The sequence below is a fragment of the Nyctereutes procyonoides genome, unplaced genomic scaffold (assembly GCF_905146905.1).
Source record: "Nyctereutes procyonoides isolate TBG_1078 unplaced genomic scaffold, NYPRO_anot_genome, whole genome shotgun sequence".
NCBI classification, from domain to species: domain Eukaryota; kingdom Metazoa; phylum Chordata; class Mammalia; order Carnivora; family Canidae; genus Nyctereutes; species Nyctereutes procyonoides.
The window spans coordinates 8,602,829-8,623,195 of record NW_026575036.1 but is presented as its reverse complement, the minus strand read 5'-3'; the positions used below and the strand labels follow the sequence as shown (position 1 = coordinate 8,623,195).

Below are 20,367 nucleotides of genomic sequence, written 5' to 3'. Positions count from 1 at the left end.
TGATTTTGTTTTTAGCTTCTATAAACATAAACTTATATAGGAAGAAACTCATTAAAAACTAATGTAATATAGAGAATAGACATGTGAAGTCACCAAGGTGTGATGAAGTGAAGTTGGGTACAATAAGAAAAGTGTAAAAAATGGGGATAGATAGAAATCTAGAGTTAGCTTTGTTCCCTTTATTTCCAAAGCCATATCTGCAGAAATATCTCACTTTTAAGAATTGGTGGAAAAAGAGGAAAAGGTCATATGACTATGCTCAGTTGCACAAATATACAACAGTAGTCTGACTGGGAAACAGATATGCCTTGCTTAAAAATACATTCTGCACACATTCTGATAGAAATCATTTGAATTCATAAAATACTCTTTCTAGTTTCCTAGGGCTGCCAACAAAGTAACACAATCTACATGGCTTGAAACAATGGAAATTTATTTTTCACAATTCTGGAGATTGTAAGTCTGAAGTCAAGGTATCAGCAAAGTCATGCTCCCTCTGGGAGCCATAGTAGAATCCTTTCTGAAATTCTTTGCTGCTCCTTAGCTTCTGGTGTTGGCCATCAAACTTTGCCATTCCTTGGTTTGCAACTGCATCACTCAGATATCTGGCTCTGATGTCACATGGTGTTCTCTCTATTTGTGTTTTTACATGACATTTTCTTATAAGGACCCCATCATATTGAATTAGGACCTACCCTAATAAGCACATCTTAACTTAATAAAACCTGCACAGACTCTGTTTCTAAATAAGATTAGATTCACAGGCACTAAGTTAGGACTTTAACATAAATTTTTTTTGTGGACAAAATTCAGCCCATAACACTCTTAAAAACATAAACACAATTGAATAGATAAGCTATTTGGCCATTCATAGACTGCTATGAATTCATTTAATCACACAGAAGTTTAAATTGATATATAAAAGTGTGTTGAGTTATAAAAGAAAAATACAATTTTAGAGTTCATAGAAGCCTTGATACAGGGGAGTCCACCTAGTAGATAAGCAAGTTGGCCATTCATAGACTGCTATGAATTCATTTAATCACACAGAAGCTTAAATTGATATATAAGAGTGTGTTGAGTTATAAAAGAAAAATACAAATTTTAGAGTTCATAGAAGTTTTTTTTTTTTTAACATGGGGGTAAGCTCCTTTTTTTTTAATTTTTATTTATTTATGATAGTCACACACGAGAGAGAGAGAGAGAGGCAGAGACATAGGCAGAGGGAGAAGCAGGCTCCATGCACCGGGAGCCCGACGTGGGATTCGATCCCGGGTCTCCAGGATCATGCCCTGGGCCAAAGGCAGGTGCTATACCTCTGTGCCACCCAGGGATCCCTCATAGAAGCTTTGATACAGGGGAGTCCACCTAAATAGACTCTTTAGTGAGAAATCTAAAATCTCAAAGGTGACCCAAAGGGCCTGGGCAGGTTAGCTGAAAGTGGAGAAGAGATAGGACATTATCCTGAAAGGAAGATGAAAAAGTCACAAAGTAAAAACAAACACGCTTCCTTCCCTTGTAGCAGAAAATGCTCCTGTGCCCCTGAAAGCCACCTGTCACCCAGAGATGCAGATAGTAGCCTGTTGTAGCCTATTGTCACCCAGAGATGCAGATCCTGGGCATGAAAAAAGTCGCAGTAGCTGTGACTGGAAGAGCTATCTATAGAGCTTATGGGTGTTTTATTGTAACTTGTATTCATTGTGACTCTTTTTTGCCAAACACCGTGATTGTTTGAAAAACACAGCCAGAAATAACTGCAGTTTGCTCAATAAAACTGTGTCCTTTTCTCTCCAGGCCACTATTCTTACTATAGGAAAAGGATTGTTGTTGTTTTTGTTGCTTTAAAGGAACAAGGATGAGTTTTACACTGTAATAGCACTGCAATTTTTGGTTTATATTTTACATTGACTCTGATGCTAAGAACCAAAGATCAAAAGAAATACTTGAGTAAAGCTGACTCAGGCTTACCTCTTTGTATTTATTGTCAGAGTTAAACATGTCCCTACCACCTCTTAGGAGCCGAGTGTTGGAGTGAGGGCCAATCCTCTGACTTGAGTGCTCAAGACTGGGAAGGAAAAGGCGGTAGTACATGCTGCTTGACCTTTCTTGGGGAGGCAGGGATGTCTTCTATATTCCTGACCCATACTTTCTCATGGTGTTCTTAGCAGTAGTGTTGAGAAATATTAGGCCTGACTGTAGATGACTGATTTTTCATTAAACTATGGAAGGTTAATGGAAGCAGAAAAAAAAAATCTGAGATGGAAAATGGAAAAGTCTCACTTTCCCTTGGCTAGATAAGGCTATTATTGTCAAAGTCAAAGCAGGGAAAGAACAGAAAGAATCACCATTTGCCTTTTTTTTTTCTATATTCATTTTTCCAGAAAAAAAAATCAAATGACTCATAACATTGATTATCTAAACCTTAAACTATTCTTATTTCATAAATGCAAAGAATGTATTACAGTGATGCATTCTCTCTATATCTGCAGTGCCCTTAGAAAAAATGGTGAGCAGATGCTTTCCACAGCATATATTGTCTATTCAGGCAAATACAAAAATTTAACTGCGTATACAGTAAATTATTCAGTCAAATATTAAGTTTCAAGGTTATTAGAAAGAAGTGGCAGCAGTATAAAAAATTGGCAGACTACTAAAACTTTCACTTAGATTATGATCTTGACGTTTTTCTAAATTGTCATGCTTGACGATCTGTATTTCTATATACAGACACTGATTGCCGTCCATCAGATTTGCAACACATTGTGTTCAAGTTATATAAAATGAATAAACAGTTTTGTCTTTATCTTTTTAATGGTAGGACATAGGAAAAAAGAGAACTATAACAACAAACTAATTTTAATTAGCTTGGAAGATTGCACTAAACTGAGTGACACTACTTTTTAATAATAGTAGGTAACATTTATTAAGATTATGATTTTTTCCTCAGACGTTAAATACTTTACTTGTTTCCCTCTTTCTCTTGATAGATGATAGATAGATAGATAGATAGATAGATAGATAGATAGATAGATAGATAGATGTTTCCCTCTTTCTCTTTCTAGATAGATAGATAGATAGATAGATAGATAGATAGATAGATAGATGATAGATAGATTTATATACACAGACAATATCTTGTAGGTTAAGAAGCTGTTGTCTAGGTGGGCTAAATAAATTCACTAAAATTTAGTAAAAGCAAGACTTGAGCTCAGATAGGTTTGGTACAAATTTAGCTTTTAAACTGTTGAACTGTTATCTATTTTCATAGATAAAATAATATGACAAACACAGTTAAAATGAATGAATTTGTAAAGGAATGAATGAGTTAATTTATTCCCTCATTTCTACAGATTTCTTTTAAACACCTGGGCATACAAAACACTATGACCTACAACAAAGCAAGTAACATGGCATTCTTGTTATACTAATTATATTATTGTGCTGAAGAAATTTCTAAAAAAAATATATCAAAAGCTATATGCAATGATAGAGAAAAAGAGAGATAATCAGGAAATGATAGATTCCATTAAAAAGGCACAGATATTTTGATGGAGAAAAAAGGTGGATTATTTTGTGATGAAGTCATGTCACTGAAGATGACCAGTATATGAATAGACAGAGATGGGGGGAGGACCCTCTAGGGCTTTGTCAAGTGGGCTTGAATTGGGATGAATAGTTTAATGGTTTAATTAAAAAACATAGAAGTTAAAACGCATCGAGTATTTTCAGAGGTAATAAATAAATAATTTATTGGGGACATGGGGTAAATAGATTGATAAAAGGAATACAAAGTAGATTCCAAATGTAGTTTAGGGTCGGGTTTAAGAAGCCCTAAATGTCACTCTAAAGAGTTAAACCTTTGTAGGATAGGCATTGAAAAGCAATTGATTTTTTCCAGCAGGGAATGATCAGATCAGAGTTGCATTCTCAAAATCCATTTTATCATTGATTATTCTTACCTGCCACACACTTTCTTGGGTCTTTAAGCTATCAACAACAATAACCAAACAAACTGTAGTGACATGGATATGCTGATACAGATCTACAGTTAAGATTTTTTTTTTCTATTTTAATGGGATTTCAGTGGGAGGTACTATATAGATAGTGAGATCACGTAGCTCCACGTTTATATGATATATCCACTTGGCATTTAATGTTATTTCTTTACAGAACTTGTAAATTACTGTAAACCTTGTAATATTTATCTCTACTATGAGATTTTATGATTTTGAGATCATACAGCTTTTTCTTTTATTTACTAAATAGAATGACTTCAGTACATGAGAGTTGCCTAATTTTGTTTATTGAATGAGAGGATTGATGAGGAAATGTTGGATGCTTAGTTGAATAATTATTTGCTAAATGGATAAAATTTAAATCAACACAACCCTACAACTCTTTGCCTTCCTCTACCTGCATCTCTTTCTACAAACATTTACATCTGAGTTTTTGTGACCATATCACTTTCTTCCACTGATGAGATAATATTCATGCTGTGTACCATTTTTTAGTAAACCATTTAACCCTTCACTTTCCAGGATAATGTTTACATGTCCTTTCAAACTCAGCTAAGATCACCTCATCTAAGAAGGATTTTCTCAAAGCCTAGTTAGAAGTGTGGCTTCTGTGCTCATTTTTAATGCTTACATAAGATTTACTATTTATATCCCATAGCATTTAATCACTCTAATTCACAATCTCTTTCTCCACTAGACTATAGATGTCTTGAGGTCAGGGACTATGTCATTTCATTTTTGTGTTCTTAGGCTAATACAGTATTTGGTGGATAGCAAATTAGTATTAAATATTTGATGAAAGAATATGGATTGAAGGTTGAAAGATTTGTGAGGAGGCTATCAGAGTGCTCTTTGATAAAGGTAATCAAGACCAAAATAAGGTTTTGACTCTATGGATACAGAGAAGAAAAAGAATTTCAGAAATATTGAAGGGCAAAAATGAATGATTCTTGGCAGATAGTATGTGAAGATAAAAACAGTAAAGTTAAAGATGCAAAGTGACTTGTAATATAAAGGTGCCATGAAATGAAATGGATGAGTCAAGAGTAGAACCTGATTTCTTGTTGGGACAGATGATGAGGCTTCTTTTGGAAATAGTAATTTTGAGTTACCATGGGGTCATACTGACATGTTTAATAAGTTAATGAGAAATTGGAACCTGAAAGGGATCGGGAAAGGACATAATTTGCAAAGCATTCGCATAGTAATGATAGTTGGAGTGCATGAGTGGGAGAGATTTAAACAGAAAATTTAGAAAAAAGAGGTCTGACTGGTTTGTGAGACATCCATGTTGGCACATTCAGAGGAAGAGTACCAGAGAATAAATGGTGAGAGAGGAAAACAAGGAAAGAACAATTTTAGGGAAGTTAAATTTGAATGTAGTTTTTTTGTGGGTTTTTCCCCCACCCAGCTTTATTGTAGTAAATTGACAAATAAAATGTAAAGTATTTCAACCTTCAATCCATATTCTTTCATCAAATATTTAATACTAATTTGCTATCCATTCTTAAAACTACAGAATTAATTAGACACCTGGATGGCTCAGCAGTTGAACGTGTCTGCCTTTAGCTCAGGGTGCGAAACTGGAGTCCCAGGACCGAGTTCCGCATCAGGCTCCCTGCATAAAGCCTGCTTCTCCCTCTGCCTTTGTCTCTGCCTCTCTCTCCCTGTGTGTTTATGAATAAATAAATAAAATCTTTTTAAAAAAGATAATTTGATAGATGTACACATTGTGAAAGGATCCCCCTCCCTCATCTAGTTAATTCTGTAGTTTTAAGAATGTTGGAGAAGAGTGGCTAGAGTAGAAATCAGCAATAGGAGGAGAATCTAAATCCAAGGATCATTGCAATTTAATTTACATAATAATAATTACCTAAAATTTTTTTATAAATAAATTTTGATAAAATAGTTTAAAAGCATAGAAAAAATCTTAGGTGTCAAAAACTCATGCTTTGCTAAAAAGTGAAAAATTATATGTAAAATGTGAGAAATCTCGCAGTATAATATTTGACTATATGAAGCTGAGTTTTAAAATTTCACCTTCAAACAAAAGGTGGTTTTTTTTTGTGGGAATAGCGCCAATAGAAATTCGGGCTTACTCTCCAGAGATTTAGCATGACAGATAACCCACTGGATAAGCAAAAAATTGCTTGCAGTTGGATTACTACTGTGTGTTGATGGCCACCTCCAAAAAATCCGAAAGCTATGTGGGTTTAGAAGATTGAGGCAAGGACTCAAAATCACACTATTTTTTATTCTTTGTTCATATTTTTCATACATTATTTTCCTTCTTCTCCTCCTTCTCTTCCCTTCCTGTCCTTTCCCTTCCCCTTTCTTCTTACCACTGCATAATAATAAGACTAGGTCCCCATTTCTCTCCTGGCCAGCAAGCCCTCTCTGAGTTTTGCCGCCATGCTGTCACCAGGCTTGGGTGCTATAAAAACTCATCCAGGAACTAAGGGAAGATGGTTAGCAATTCCTGCTTCTGGTGAGACTTTTCATCTGCTTTTTTGGGAAAGTAAGCCCAAAGAGGAATTGGATGCAACAAATATAGCAATTTCCTAGAGTAGTCATTCTCATTGTGGTCCAGTGCCCTACTAACTGCTCTGTAATAACATGGAATGCTTTCCAATATGTTTGGATTTTAACAAGTTCTCCAAATAAACTAAATGTTTTGCATTTGTATCTAATTTTACAATCCTACAAGGTAAAATTATCCCAATTTTACAGATAAAGAAACAATCATACTCTTAAAGAAATTTCTAATGAGAATATTTGTTTATACCATGATGTACCTTCCTCTTTCAGGGCTGTTACTATTGTAATCATAATTTGCCATGTGAGCAGCTACAGTGTTCTTTTTCTCCAAAGGCAGTGCTTTAGAGAAGTATTTGGTATGACAGGTATAAAAGGAAACAGTAAGAATAAAATTTTCTACTCCCCATCTATATAGTGGCATAGATGCCTAACCCCTTGAAAATTTTGATACAGAAGTTTTATTTTATGAAGAAAAATGATAGTGTACATTATATCATTTATGTCCCATTTTGAAGCGTTGTCATATCTTACTTATCATCAGTGATTATATTTTAAACACTTTTTTCACTATGTTCATTCCTGTGGTTCATCCATTTGACAATGGTTCTTTCATGTATTAGCAAACATTTATGGAATTCTTAGTATGTTTGGGCAATGGGTGACATAGTTTCATAAAAGCCTTGTGACTGATATCAGAATTAAGAAAGTATCATGACATTCTCCATTTTTCTCACTGACATTTTAGATCTCACTCTAAAAATGTTTCAGATCTTTCAAGTGCTCCATTATTTGTGCCACTGACAGATTTTTTTTTTAATTTTACATTTACATTCAGTACCTTTGGAAGGTTGTCTTGAAAGTACATTATTGAAAAGTAGTCTAGTTTATTATCTAATGTGGAGTTCAGTATGTTCAACTTTAAGTTTCCATGGATAAAATAGGTTGTTAAACTTTAGATTATTGTTTCAAGCAGAAACATGCATGTTATGAAATATGATCTGCTTAATCTTCTGTAGAATATTGTCTGTAATTTTCTGTTGGATATACTTAGTTCATATTAATAATACTGAAGGGGTAACCAGGCGGCTCAGTTGGTTAAGTGTCTGATCTTGATTTACTTCAGGTCATGATCTCAGCATCCTAGGATTGAGCCCTGTGTCCGGCTTTGTGCTCAGCAGGAGTCTGCTTGAGGATTCTCTCTCTTACTCTGCCCCCTCTCTAAAATAAATTTTAAAATCTTTTAAAAAATAATACTGAGGGATCCCTGGGTGGCGCAGCGGTTTGGCGCCTGCCTTTGGCCCAGGGCACGATCCTGGAGACCCGGGATCGAATCCCACGTTGGGCTCCCGGTGCATGGAGCCTGCTTCTCCCTCTGCTTGTGTCTCTGCCTCTCTCTCTTTCTCTCTGTGACTATCATAAATAAATAAAAATTAAAAAAAAATAATACTGAAGAGATTTTTTTATTGTGTACCTCATAGAGACAACAAAAGTATTAGTTGAGAAATACTGAAGTTACCTTGTAGAATAAATTGTTTAGTAGCTGGTTAATATCCATACATGGACACTTCTTATGTAAGCCCCTTGTGGAAAAATCTTCTTTGTGCAGAAGATTTAAACTCCTTCTTATTCCTTTGGTTGCTTTATCAAACTTTACCCCTGGTTAAAATTGTTGAGGGTTTTGCTGCTTACCTGTTTCATATCCACTCGTACAAAATCTTTGTTCAGAAATGCATCAAGCATCTTAGAAAGATTTGGCCAAATTATTGGGGAGAGAGAATATAGTGTTGATTTGGGAAGCTCATTGTCATTTTTAAGGCATTTACATCACACCATTATTAATTAATGGGCATTAGAAGGAAGTTCCTAACTTTAGATTTTGAACAGATCCTAATATTTCCCTGTTATTGTACCACAATCTTTAATATTATCATTGCCAAAAAATGGGCAAGAATAAGCAAGAATGGTACAAATTTGTAACCTTTACTACTTACACTTTTATCCAGTGGAAGAAAACAACATAGAATGAATGATATTACCAAAATATTCTTACAGTGTGTGCTGGGAGTAGGAGGGAGGAAAGAGGGCAGTGGAAACCCTCAGAAAACTAAAGAGATGGGACCTTTTCATAAGTATTTACTGTGGCTAAAGAGAAAAAAAGAAGTTTTCTAATGATAGTACAGGGACTATTTTCATGAGCCAGCCTTGGTTTTTGAATTAGTAATGTTGAAGTTTCTATTTTGGCTAAGCAGTCCACGTATGCCTCTTTTCATACAATAGATTTGTTATGAAAATCTAAGTGTATATTTGCTTTTTGTGGGCTAAATATTTCAAAAGTTATTTTATTACAAATAATTTCAATATGTTACTAATATAGAACTCTGATAATTATTCTTTGCTTTAAAAAAGTGTCCCATGTTACTTTAGTAATTTTCATCAATTTATTAAGTTTTTTTAAAGTGAAGCTTTATATGTCATTATTTCCTGAGGGCAAAAATGTATCATCATAGAGTCAGAAAAACAGTTGTTCAGAGCTTTACATTTAAAGTTAAATGTGTGTGTGATTTTAAGAGCCTACTGTTTTTTACTTTTTAATCTACACTGTTAGGGATGAAAAATGGAATATTGCTATTAGGTATATGTGTGTGTGCAAAATGTGAATCTATATGCATGTATGAAAATACTTGTGTACTCATATATACATGTGTAAAATTGGTATGCACTGAGATTAATCAAATGAAAGAGGACGCCCAAATTTCAGGATGCTATCAACATTTTTGCCCTTGATTCTGTTAAGGATACAAACCCATTATTCTCATTGATTAAAACTTGCAGCTAAAAAAAAAAAAACAAAACAAAAAACAAAACTTGCAGCTAAAGGAGAGGGAAAGATAAGATTTCTGTATTTTTGGCAGGCAGTTCAAATAATTAGAATCTTTGATTTAATCCAAGTCAATAAATACATGTTGAATGCTTACTATACCTTAGCCAATGTTCTGGGTACAGGAGATATAGCAGAAGACAAGACCAAAAACCCCAAATGTATGGATTCCCCAGTGAGAGGAGTCAGATAATAAATATAACAAATAGGTAAAATATATAGTTTGTCAGATAAAAATAAGTGATATTTGGGAAAAAAAATAAAGGGTGGAGATTTGGAAATGTAGGGAAGGATGAGTTTATAAATCCTCCGTGAAAGAAAATGACATTTGAGCAAAGACTTGAAGTAGTTGGGGGAGCAAGGTGTGTGGATATTGGGGAGGAGACCATCGCAGTCAAAGAATAAAGTGCAAAGAGCCTGGCAGGCTTGAAGAACAGCTAGGAGGTCAGTGTGGCTGGAATGAAATGAGCCAAGGGAAGGCTAGGAGGAAGCAAGTTCAGAGAGGTAAAAGTGACCTCGATGGCAGAGTGTCCTTTACTGGAAAAGAAGTGGAAGCTATTGAAAGGATTTGACAGAGCAGTGGCATAAAATGTCTTTATAGCCCTGCATAGAATATTTCTCATACTCTCAGACTTCTCTAGAAGAGTGCCATAGTTTTAGAGGTTTCAGGAGTTGTCCTAGAACTTTTAAACCCAAATTAGGTAAATATATAGAATCTCCTCTCACTTGTGGAGCTTTATTCTCAGAACCCATTAAGACCTGCTCTAAGAATTAGATTTCTCATTTTATTTTTGTTTTAGACCAAAGGAGCAGAATTTTGAGTATGCAGTCCTTTTTTTTTTTTTTTTTTGAGATAACTTATAGCTGAAAACTCAAGTGAAGAGTGACCCAGTGGTCCCTTCACTGCTTCATAATTTAAGAATTTGACCAGTGTGCCCACAAATCCTGATGGATTCAGTGAGACCATATTCTGTGTCTAAGACACACCTATATAAAACCTCAACACTTTAAGAGCAAATTTTTAAACCACTGCCCAAATAATATTAAAGAGAAAAATGATAGGTTTTTACATCTTTATTAATCTGATGGTGCCAATACCTCGTCTATAAAAAAGCAAAACAAAACAAAAACAACAGCAAAAATGATGCTTTTATTTTAGAAGAGTTCAAACAGTTAAGGTACCAAAAGAACAGGAGGGCATCAGGAATCCATTCTAGTAATATGATTTAAACTGATTAAGCATCTGGTGGTGATTAAGACTACTTTGAAGCTGTATTATTTTTCTGATTTTACATTCAAGTTAGACTTGTGTTTTGCTTTCTCTGAGATGTATAAAATACATATACTAATTTCTCTTTAAAGATAGCTATTGTAATCTCTCCTTCTCTCATGTGTTTATAAATATATTTTACCTTAAACTTTTGCAATGTGGAAAATGTTTAAATACGCACATGTATAATACTATGTAAGAATGAATAAGCACACTAAATTAGAATGGAAATTACTATATTGCTGATCTCTTTTGGTAGTTTTCAGTTAGTTCTTTCATGCATTGGAATTGTAAAACCCTATCATTTTGCAGTTAGGAACAATTGGTCTTCATTTACGAGATCCAGCTTAGAAAGTAAATACAGTTTGAAGGTTTAATCCAGACTTAATCCCTCCTACCTAGTTCCTAGTTAGGCCCAGTGGAATATGAAAATTCCATGACCAGTGATAACTTATATTTTTTTCTTTGCCTTCCTATTCTCCAACTTTCACTGTCATTAAACTCCTTGATATGGTTTTTAAGCATTAGCTATGCAGCTCAGCTATGAATATGTGCCCTTTGACTGCTTGGTGACTTAGGAAATCTGACTACTCATTCAAATATACTTTTCTTTTACCCTTTCCCTGAAATGTATCCTCCAGGGATACTTAAAAGTCTTTAGAATAATGATACATTTACTTTCCCTGCTTTTCTCCATTGACCATTACTATCTTATTGTGTTCTGTGAGGCTTTGTTCAATGTTGCATTACACTTTATACCACTAAGAAAGAATTCAGCTGCCAGGCAAGACTTTAGGCAAGAGGACTTTGAATGAAATGGCAATATATAATTTGAGTTGTAAACACTGTAGATTCATTGTAGTTTAAAAGTATTCATCATAACTGAGTTGTAGTTAAAAGGATTTGGTAGACGATTGGGTATCGATAGGTAACAGTTAGGGGTTTTCCAGACTCCCTTTTATGTGGCTGAATGGAGCTGCATATCAGTAAGGTTCAGACTCTTAAATTACACACTCTTTCTTGACCTTGTCATCCAGACTCCAGAGTATTTTTTAGTTTATTAGTTAAATACTACCCAGTAATTTAAATGCCAGAAACCTCCATTTTTGAAGATTGTTTCCAGGAAGGGAAAATGGTAATCAATAGAGATGGTACAAATAATTTATTTTGTGCACACACACATGTGTGCACACAAACACACACTTTTCTGAGGGTGGCCCTCCGTAAACTGTAGCTTCATTGTAGAGCAGCAACCTTTGGAAATTCACTAACTAATAATGCACAGCAAAGGTTCTGTTCCGTGGCTAGTCCTGCCCACAAAACTCCCATTCAGCATTTTTTCTGTGTTCCTGGATTATTTGAAGAGTTAATAAGCACATACACATGAGCACACACTCACACATACATGCTTACCCCACATCACAAAAACCACCTTCACATTTGGCTCTCATCTGATCCTCAATTTAGCCACAAGGCAAGACTTAACGAGTTTGTGTTAACTCTATTAAAAAGATATTCAAAAGCAGTCTCAAAAGGTAAAATTTGAGGAACATAGTTGAGGTAAGGAAAGGGAGAGATTATATTTAAAGTCATAATATAATCTTTCTTTTTTCATAATATAACTAAACAGATTAAGTCTCTAGATCATCTCTTACTAACGTTTATTCATGAAAAAGTCAACTTTTTAAACATAAAGTTTGAGTAAGCATTGAGTGCTAAGTACTCCATGGTATTAGTATTCAAACATTGAGTACTAGATAGTCAGTAGTACTATAGTTCACTGTTGAGGTTCTCTTACTGTATGTTTGTTTGAAACATGTTATTAATACATCAGCTCAATTGTTAGAAATCATCTTTCTAATCTAAGTTAAATCTTACATTTAAAACATTATTATTAGGAGATGACTAGAATTTATAGGAGTCTAAATTGTGTTTGACCAAGAAGTGATACTATTTTAATGCCAATACTATAAAAATGATATATTCTTTCTTAGACCTAAATAAATTGGTTCTAATTTAATAAGCTTTATTATCAGCTGAATATATGAGTGTATATATCTGATGGCCACATTTTTATTAAAAAGATGAAATACAGAATTATTTGCCTTTGAGTAGGAATATTCTTTTTAAATGTCCTAATTCATAGAACACAAAATATTACCAGTAAGAATTAAGTTTTGTGGGATTTTTTCTACATTTATTGAATGACTACTCTATAAAAGACATTATCCTGTCTGTTGTAGGAAATGCTAAAATAAATAAGACTCAACTTCTAAGCCTATCAGGAAAAATGAAGAATAGCACTAGCATTTCATGGCAGTTTTCTTATGATGTTTCATTTTACTCAGTAGCTTACAATCCATTGGGAGAGAGTAATACACTTATCTGTAACTGTTAAACAACAAGATTTGTGAAAAGTATTCTGACATCACTATATATGTTTATACTGTTGAAAACTCTCATAGTGGGAGAGTTTGCTTTTGGAAGTTAAGACCTTATAGGGAACTAGAATTATAAGTCAATCAATATATTTAGGTAAATAATACTTAGGCAAAAAAAAAAAAAATATATATATATATATATATAGTGGCAACATTCATATTCACTAAAATAAACTAGTAAGAAGAACACATCAATTAAAGAGAAAGTCAATAAAGTCTTTCATATCATATATGAGTATATTAAAATAGATGATTATTCCTTTCTCAATAAAACTTTTCCAATATTCTTACCTTGTGGTTTCAGTGAAATACTTGCTAATTCATTTTATGTTAATCATTTCAATGAAGGATTATAAAGAAAACACATACACTTTTATAGGTTAATCTTTAACAAAACAGTTTTAGTCACCATATCTATGAAAGTAAGAAACCTAGGGAACCATTCTGCCCCTTGGGAAAGTTGATATAAAATGTTAATACCTAGGTCACAAAATTTAAGAAGGTATCCACTCTGTCTTGCAAATGCCGAGTCGACAAGTGCATGACCCTAAGAGTTAGAGTCTCCTTAATTCTTGCACCCTGGGCGCCTCTTTTACTTCATCCCTATTAGGTCCACCTCTGAAGGCAGAGACTCAATTATCTTTCTTTTTGCTGTATTGTAGTTGTAACATACACACATTTAATTAAATGTATTAAATTCAGATCCCTACCATCTACAGCTTCACCATTATTGTGCTTAATCCTCACACTATCTTGCTTATTCTAACGTACATCTGGCAATTGAGTAAATTCTGCAGGAAGGCAGGAGCAGCTCTTAGATTTCTCCACTCATTCGCCATTCCTAGCAGAGGGATTTAATAGTTTTCTTAAATACAGAATGGTTTTAATGTTTATATAGACATTCTGTTTGTTTTTCTCTAGTCTAATTTATTTGGTTCTTAAATATTCTGTGCTTCGAAGTTACTGTTTAGGGTTGGGTATCACAAAATGCATACTGTACCTTCTGGGCAAATAAAAAGGTTTTCAAGGGTTATTTTCTTTATAAGCTTCTTTTGGCTAATGTGCCGACTTGAGAGTCTGTCCCTCACCCTGAGAGCCTACCAGAATACATGGCACAAAGTACATGGCACTTAATAAATGTTTGTTAAATAAATGGCTTATACAGTAACTACCAATTTTTTTATTTTAAAACTTGGAGTCACTCATGATTCACACGTATTTTATCAGGAATTCTTGCAGTGATGAAAAAGTATACAAATATATATCTACTTATTTTCACATGAGGGGAATTTACAGTTAGGGGAAGATTACTGTAATTTTAGTGGAAGTTCTAAAGTCCCTAGGTGAAAGTCTTACAAGAGGAAAGTTTCAATTTTTTTTCCCAGATTTGTCTAGTTTATTCTTTGAATTTTTTTTTTTTGCCTTGGTAATTGGGTCTGAATTTCAAAGCCTTAAATAAGGTCTCTGTAGTTTTCTTTGTAACAGTCCATTTTACATATTATAATTTTCACACAAAATTTCCAAACTCATAAATACAATTTTAAAATATTTTCTGATTACTGTGTATGTAAACTTACAAAAAGCTATGGGATGAATTGACTCCATATCTTCTATTAATTTTTGCTAAGGTCTCTCTTATCTAGAGACATATTTGAAGCCAGTATAGTCTTTTTATTTTGCTATTTGTCAAACTCTAGGAGCATCAGTGTTTCAATTAATCTATGCTATTTGCAAAGACATATCAGCCACCATTTACAAGTTAGTTACTAAGACCCAGTAATTCATATAAACAAACTAATCTTCAGAATTCAGATCACCTTGGAGACTTTTAATTGGCTAAATTTGTACTCTAACTGATCCAAACTTTAGTATTTGATATTCACAAGAGCACAGACTGTGGATAAGGAAGTGTAATAAAGTTTCCATAGAGCATAGTAGTTTTTATGTGGGTAAAATAGCTGTCACTGTCTAGCTTACTAAACACTGCAGATGAAATGCTTTCAAATATAATGTCTTTCTCCAACAAAAACAACTGAAAATTCAAGCATACTTGCATAGTTAGGCAAACCATGTCTTAGATAATAGAATTGGAACCCGAAATGATTCATTGTTTCATATTTGTGACTTGGGCCTCAGAACATGTTTTTTTTTTTTTTTTTTTTTTTTTTTTTATTGTGTAGCTTGAGTCCTGTGACCTTGCACACCCATGGTAATGGCCTCTTTTTCTTAAGAAAAACAGCCTTCTCTGTATAATTAACTAGTCTTGATTTCTGGTAGATGGGCTAGGAAACAGTAAAAGTTTCCTCTGAAATTTTGACCCATAGCAGTTGGTAGATTGGTAACATGGTTTATTGAGATAGGGAATACTGAAAGAATTAAAGAAATAGAGCTTTGTCAAGTCCAAATGCCAATTTTGCTAATTATTTAGGAAACAGTTGAAAACATGCTCTGGATGTCATAGCTAGAAAGGTTCAGGATTAATGTACATAGTCATGATAATGGAAGTAGGCAGTGTCACCAGTGAAAAAATAAGGATTTTTTTTTTTTTAAGAGAAAACGAGTGCACGAGGGCCAGAAGGAGAGGGAGGAAGAAGCTTAAGCACAATTCACGCCAGCACAGAGCTGGATACAGAGATCAATCTCATGACCATGAGATCATGACCTAAGCTGAAATCAAGAGCTGGATGCTTAACCAACTAAGCCATCTAGGTACCCCTTAAGGATTTTTTTTTAATTTATAAGTAATCTCTATACCTAGTGTGGGGTTCAAACTCACAACCTCAAGATCAGGAGTCATACTCCATCAACTGAGCCAGACAGGCATTCCAAGGATATGTAGATTTTAAAGAGTATTATCCACAGAACTTCCATGTGTGCGTGTGTTGATGTGTGTATGCATGAAAGAAAGAGAGGAGGGCAGGCGTGGAAGAAGGGCCAGCAAATTAGCCACAAGGGAAATATAAGAACACAATGTAACATCATAGAATAGCTATGATTATTTATTGTATGCATCATATTCAATTCTTGGTAGAATTTTTGTTTTTCAAAGACAATGCTTTCTTTAAAAATTTTATCCAAATTTAAGAGATGCTTATGTATATTTTGTAAATCATAACACTTAAGATGTGATTATGAAATAATAAAACTCACATAAACAGAAAATTATTTAAATGAAGAGAAATAATAATATCTTCTGGCAATTAAGCAGAACACATAAACTGGGAAAATTAAAGCAAATGTTATTCTATTACATACATTTGTTTTCCAATTTTATAGTTATAGTGATTATCATATTGAGCCCTAACTGGTAGATACGTTCTATATAAACATATTTTCTATATTTGATGCTGTTATGCATAGATTAAAGATTTATTACTGGTGTACTTTACATAGCTAGTTCTCTTAAGAATACTTATAGAAAACATCCTCTGGTAGATACCATATAATTCATTCTAAGAATAACTTGTGGGGTTTAGCTTGATAAAGCTGGAGTGTTACATTTTACTGAGGCACAGATTTGTTGTTTTTGAAAAGTATGGAATATATCAGTGTTTCTATGTATGTAGATTTTTAAAAAATTTTCCTCCTCACATATATCTGGCAATATCTAGATCAAGAAGATTTGATTTTGTTTGTTGCATTCAAACAAAAGTAAAAGTGATTTGGTATTCTATTACCTTTTACTGTGATCTCCTTGTAGACCTTGAAATTGAAGTTGGCATACTTGCAAATATGATTTTCTTTCTTAGGTCTTTTGAAGGTTTATTTACTTGGCAGATAAATTATCCTGAGAATTCATTGGCAACTTTGGCTATATTAATACAAAAGGAAATTAGCCTTCAGAGATCTAGGTTAACATTTCTCTGTGTAGTACCATGCGAGTAATTGGTTGTAACATGACTTAAAAATTGAGGTTCTCTCAGTGTATAACTCAATTCTAGAAATAGGTTAGGTATGAAAGATAAGCTATATACCACAAATATAAATCTTATCTGTAGCATTTTTAATTTTGAAACAGCTAGCCAGAAAAAAATCTATTTTGAAGTGAACACTTAAGAAGGTTGTTTGAATGGACAAATGCTCCTGTCCCTCTTATAGATAAACAGTGGGAACAGCTAGCTTGCTTTGAAACCTTTCCCAGTAGTAATGATATATTTGTACCGATTCATTTACATACTTTGGGCTTCTTATAATCAATAGCATGTAGCCAAGGAAAAAATTTTTTAAAGATTTAGTTTCTTATTTGAAAGAGAGAGAGAGGGACAGCCTGGGTGGCTCAGCGGTTTAGCACCACCTTCAGCCCAGGGCATGATCCTGGAGACTCAGGATCGAGTCCCACATTGGGCTCCCTGCATGGAGCCTGCTTCTCTCTCTGCCTGTGTCTCTGCCTCTCTCTCTCTCTCATGAATAAATAAATAAAAAATCTTCAAAAGAAAGAAGAAAGAAAGAAAGAAAGAGAAAGAAGAAAGAAAGAAAGAAAGAAAGAAAGAAAGAAAGAAAGAAAGAAAAGAAAGAAAGAAAGAAAGTAGCAAGCAGGAATGGGGCAGGGAGAGAGAGAATCTCAACTCCCTAGTGAGCATTAAGCCTGATGTGGGACCTGATCCCAGGACAGGATCCAAAACCTGGGCCAAAACCAAAAGGCTGGTGTTCAACTGATTGAGCACCTAGGCTTGATCTCTCTGGTTTGCAAAGGTATTCAGCCTTTGACTTTGCTCCTTTACATGAGTTGCTTTAATTTAGAGAGTAATGTTCAAAGAAATACTGTGTTCTCCTTTAAGAATAGGCCAAAAACAGATTGAGGAAAAATCACAAGGTATAATAGTCACCTTGTCCCTCATATCACATTTACTAGAAAGGATATTTTCTGTAAGAACAGGAAGAAGCACATGTTCATTGAATATTGTTGAAAATAATTATTATTACTTTTGGACTTAAAATATATGCTAAAGACAGGGTAAAGCAGGCTATGAAAATATGTTAACATAATTTACTGGGTTTTTTATTTCAAAAAAAATGATCAGAGTTGAATTAGAAAAATGGATAACCCTTCAATTTAGAGTGAGTTTTCAATTTCTTTCCTTCCTTCTTGCTTCTTTCCTTCTTCTCCCCACTCCCCCCACTTCCTTCCCTTTAGAGATGTTCTATGCCACACATGTCTCAGATGTCAAGTATAGAGGAAACAAGAATTACTGATATAATTCTTATCTTGGTGATAGGAGACTCTTTGAATTCCCATTCAGTGTTCTTTGTACTATGAATGTTTGGGGAGCCAAGAGGAGCCATCTAAGAAATGGGCAAGGAGAAGAGTCAGAAAAAAGTATTTTTTTCATCATATACCATCTCATGCCTCCTTTTTACACATAGTAGCTTATTTACCTCTAATAAAACTGCATTTCTTGGATGTATTTCTTACATCAGCCATGGAGATTTATAAATTATACTTACAATAATTTTTATAACGTATATTTTGAAAACAGTTTTACTTAAATGTGACAATCCTGCTATCTGAAAAAGAGATTAATTGACAAACATAAGGAAAAGGTTACTAATTAATATTCTCATTGGCCCTTAACGTATTTATTTTTATCCTGTATAAGGCTTCTTAAGCTACAGTAAACATGGAAATAGTACAATTTATTGGTACTTAATATGTTTCTTTGTTTAAACTCATTAGTATTCTCCATTTTCAATGGATGGTGCCTGGCACACATTATGTGCTCAATAAATATTTGTTGAATCCTTCTAATAAGCAGTATGTAATTTCTACTTTCCATGTTCTTGTCAAATTGTATAAAATCTGAACTCTGCTGTTACCAAAACTGTTATCAAGCTCAGTTTTTGTCATATGCTCAGTTGCAAAATAGAGTATTCATGTCTGATTATTCTAAGACCAAACATACATAAAGATTTCAAAATTTTATCCCTGGATGGAGCAAAATTTCATCATGTTCCATTCTTAGACCATTGTACAGTTGTGTTTATTAAACTGTGCTTTGGCATTATATCATTACTCTGCATTGAAGAATTTTTTTAAGATGTTCATAAAAAGCACACTGTCTCAAGGATGTATAGTTCACGAAATCAAATTGGGTGTTCCATTAATGAGGACTCATGGGAAGATTTTCACTTAGATTTGTACATCAAGAAAAGCTTTTTTATACCTATGCAACTTTGTTTTTAATCTGCTGGACATAATGAAACTATAACTGTCTCTCCTGTAGCTCTGAATAGTAGAAATTGCTAGATTTGTTCCATACCTTAGGTTTATGTCTGCCACTTGATGACTGACCCCTTTGATTCATTTTATTCCAAGTCATTATCTGCATTTGTGCACTTGTTTTTGTTTTGTCATTTTCTGTATCTGTAACTCTGATTCTTTTTTTTAATAAGTGAAATATTTTAGCTATCATTCCCTCTTTTTATTTTGCCTAGTATAGTATCTATAGGAATACCAGTGCTAAATAAACATATGAGCAGTTACCCTTTTTTTTTTCTGTGTGTTCAGATGATAAGACAACTTTCCCTTCTTTCAGACCATTTCTTCTGCTATTGCATCTTAGGGACTCATACGAAAGTACTTTCTCTTTTCTTACGTATTTCCTCTGCAAATATAGGTGATATTTGAACCTTGAACTGCAATGTCATGAATATATAACTCTTATTTCACTTTACAAATAAAATCAGTAATGCTTCTAGATTTTGTAGTAGGCCAAAGTATCTTTGATTGTTGATAAGACAGCAGGCACTGTGGTTTATTTCTCAAATATGCAGCATAACACACAATACTGTGTTCTCTTAATAATGACTAAATTCCCATGTTAGCAATGGGTGTCCCTTGTAAGAAATATAACAGGATTGTAATTAAGTTCGTATTGATATATTTCACATGGCAGTGTTTATCATATGTGCAACCCTTGGATCAAAGCAAATGTGTAATTCTCTTTAACTCATAATAAAGAAAAGAGACATTTTTAACTGTCCTTCAGTGTAGTAGAGTATGCAACATTTGTGGCTAGGAGATTAGGTCTACTAGAGCACTTCTGCTGACTCAACATAAAAATCTCACTATAGGATAACAGTCATTCTAGTTCCCCATTTGTCTCATGTTTACAACCACCCTGAACAATACCTTAAAATGACATTTTTAGAATGAATAAGATTTTAGAGTCTCATTGCTCTCTATTTAAAACTTACTCATAATAAAATGCTTTGTTTTCTCAAGAA

At 33.8% G+C, this 20,367-nt stretch overlaps 1 protein-coding gene across 13 annotated transcripts in view; it reads left to right on the top strand.

Moving 5' to 3' along the window:
* SOX5 (SRY-box transcription factor 5) overlaps positions 1-20,367 on the top strand; it is a 999,299-nt gene that overhangs the window by 724,036 nt on the left and 254,896 nt on the right. The window lies entirely within an intron of this gene.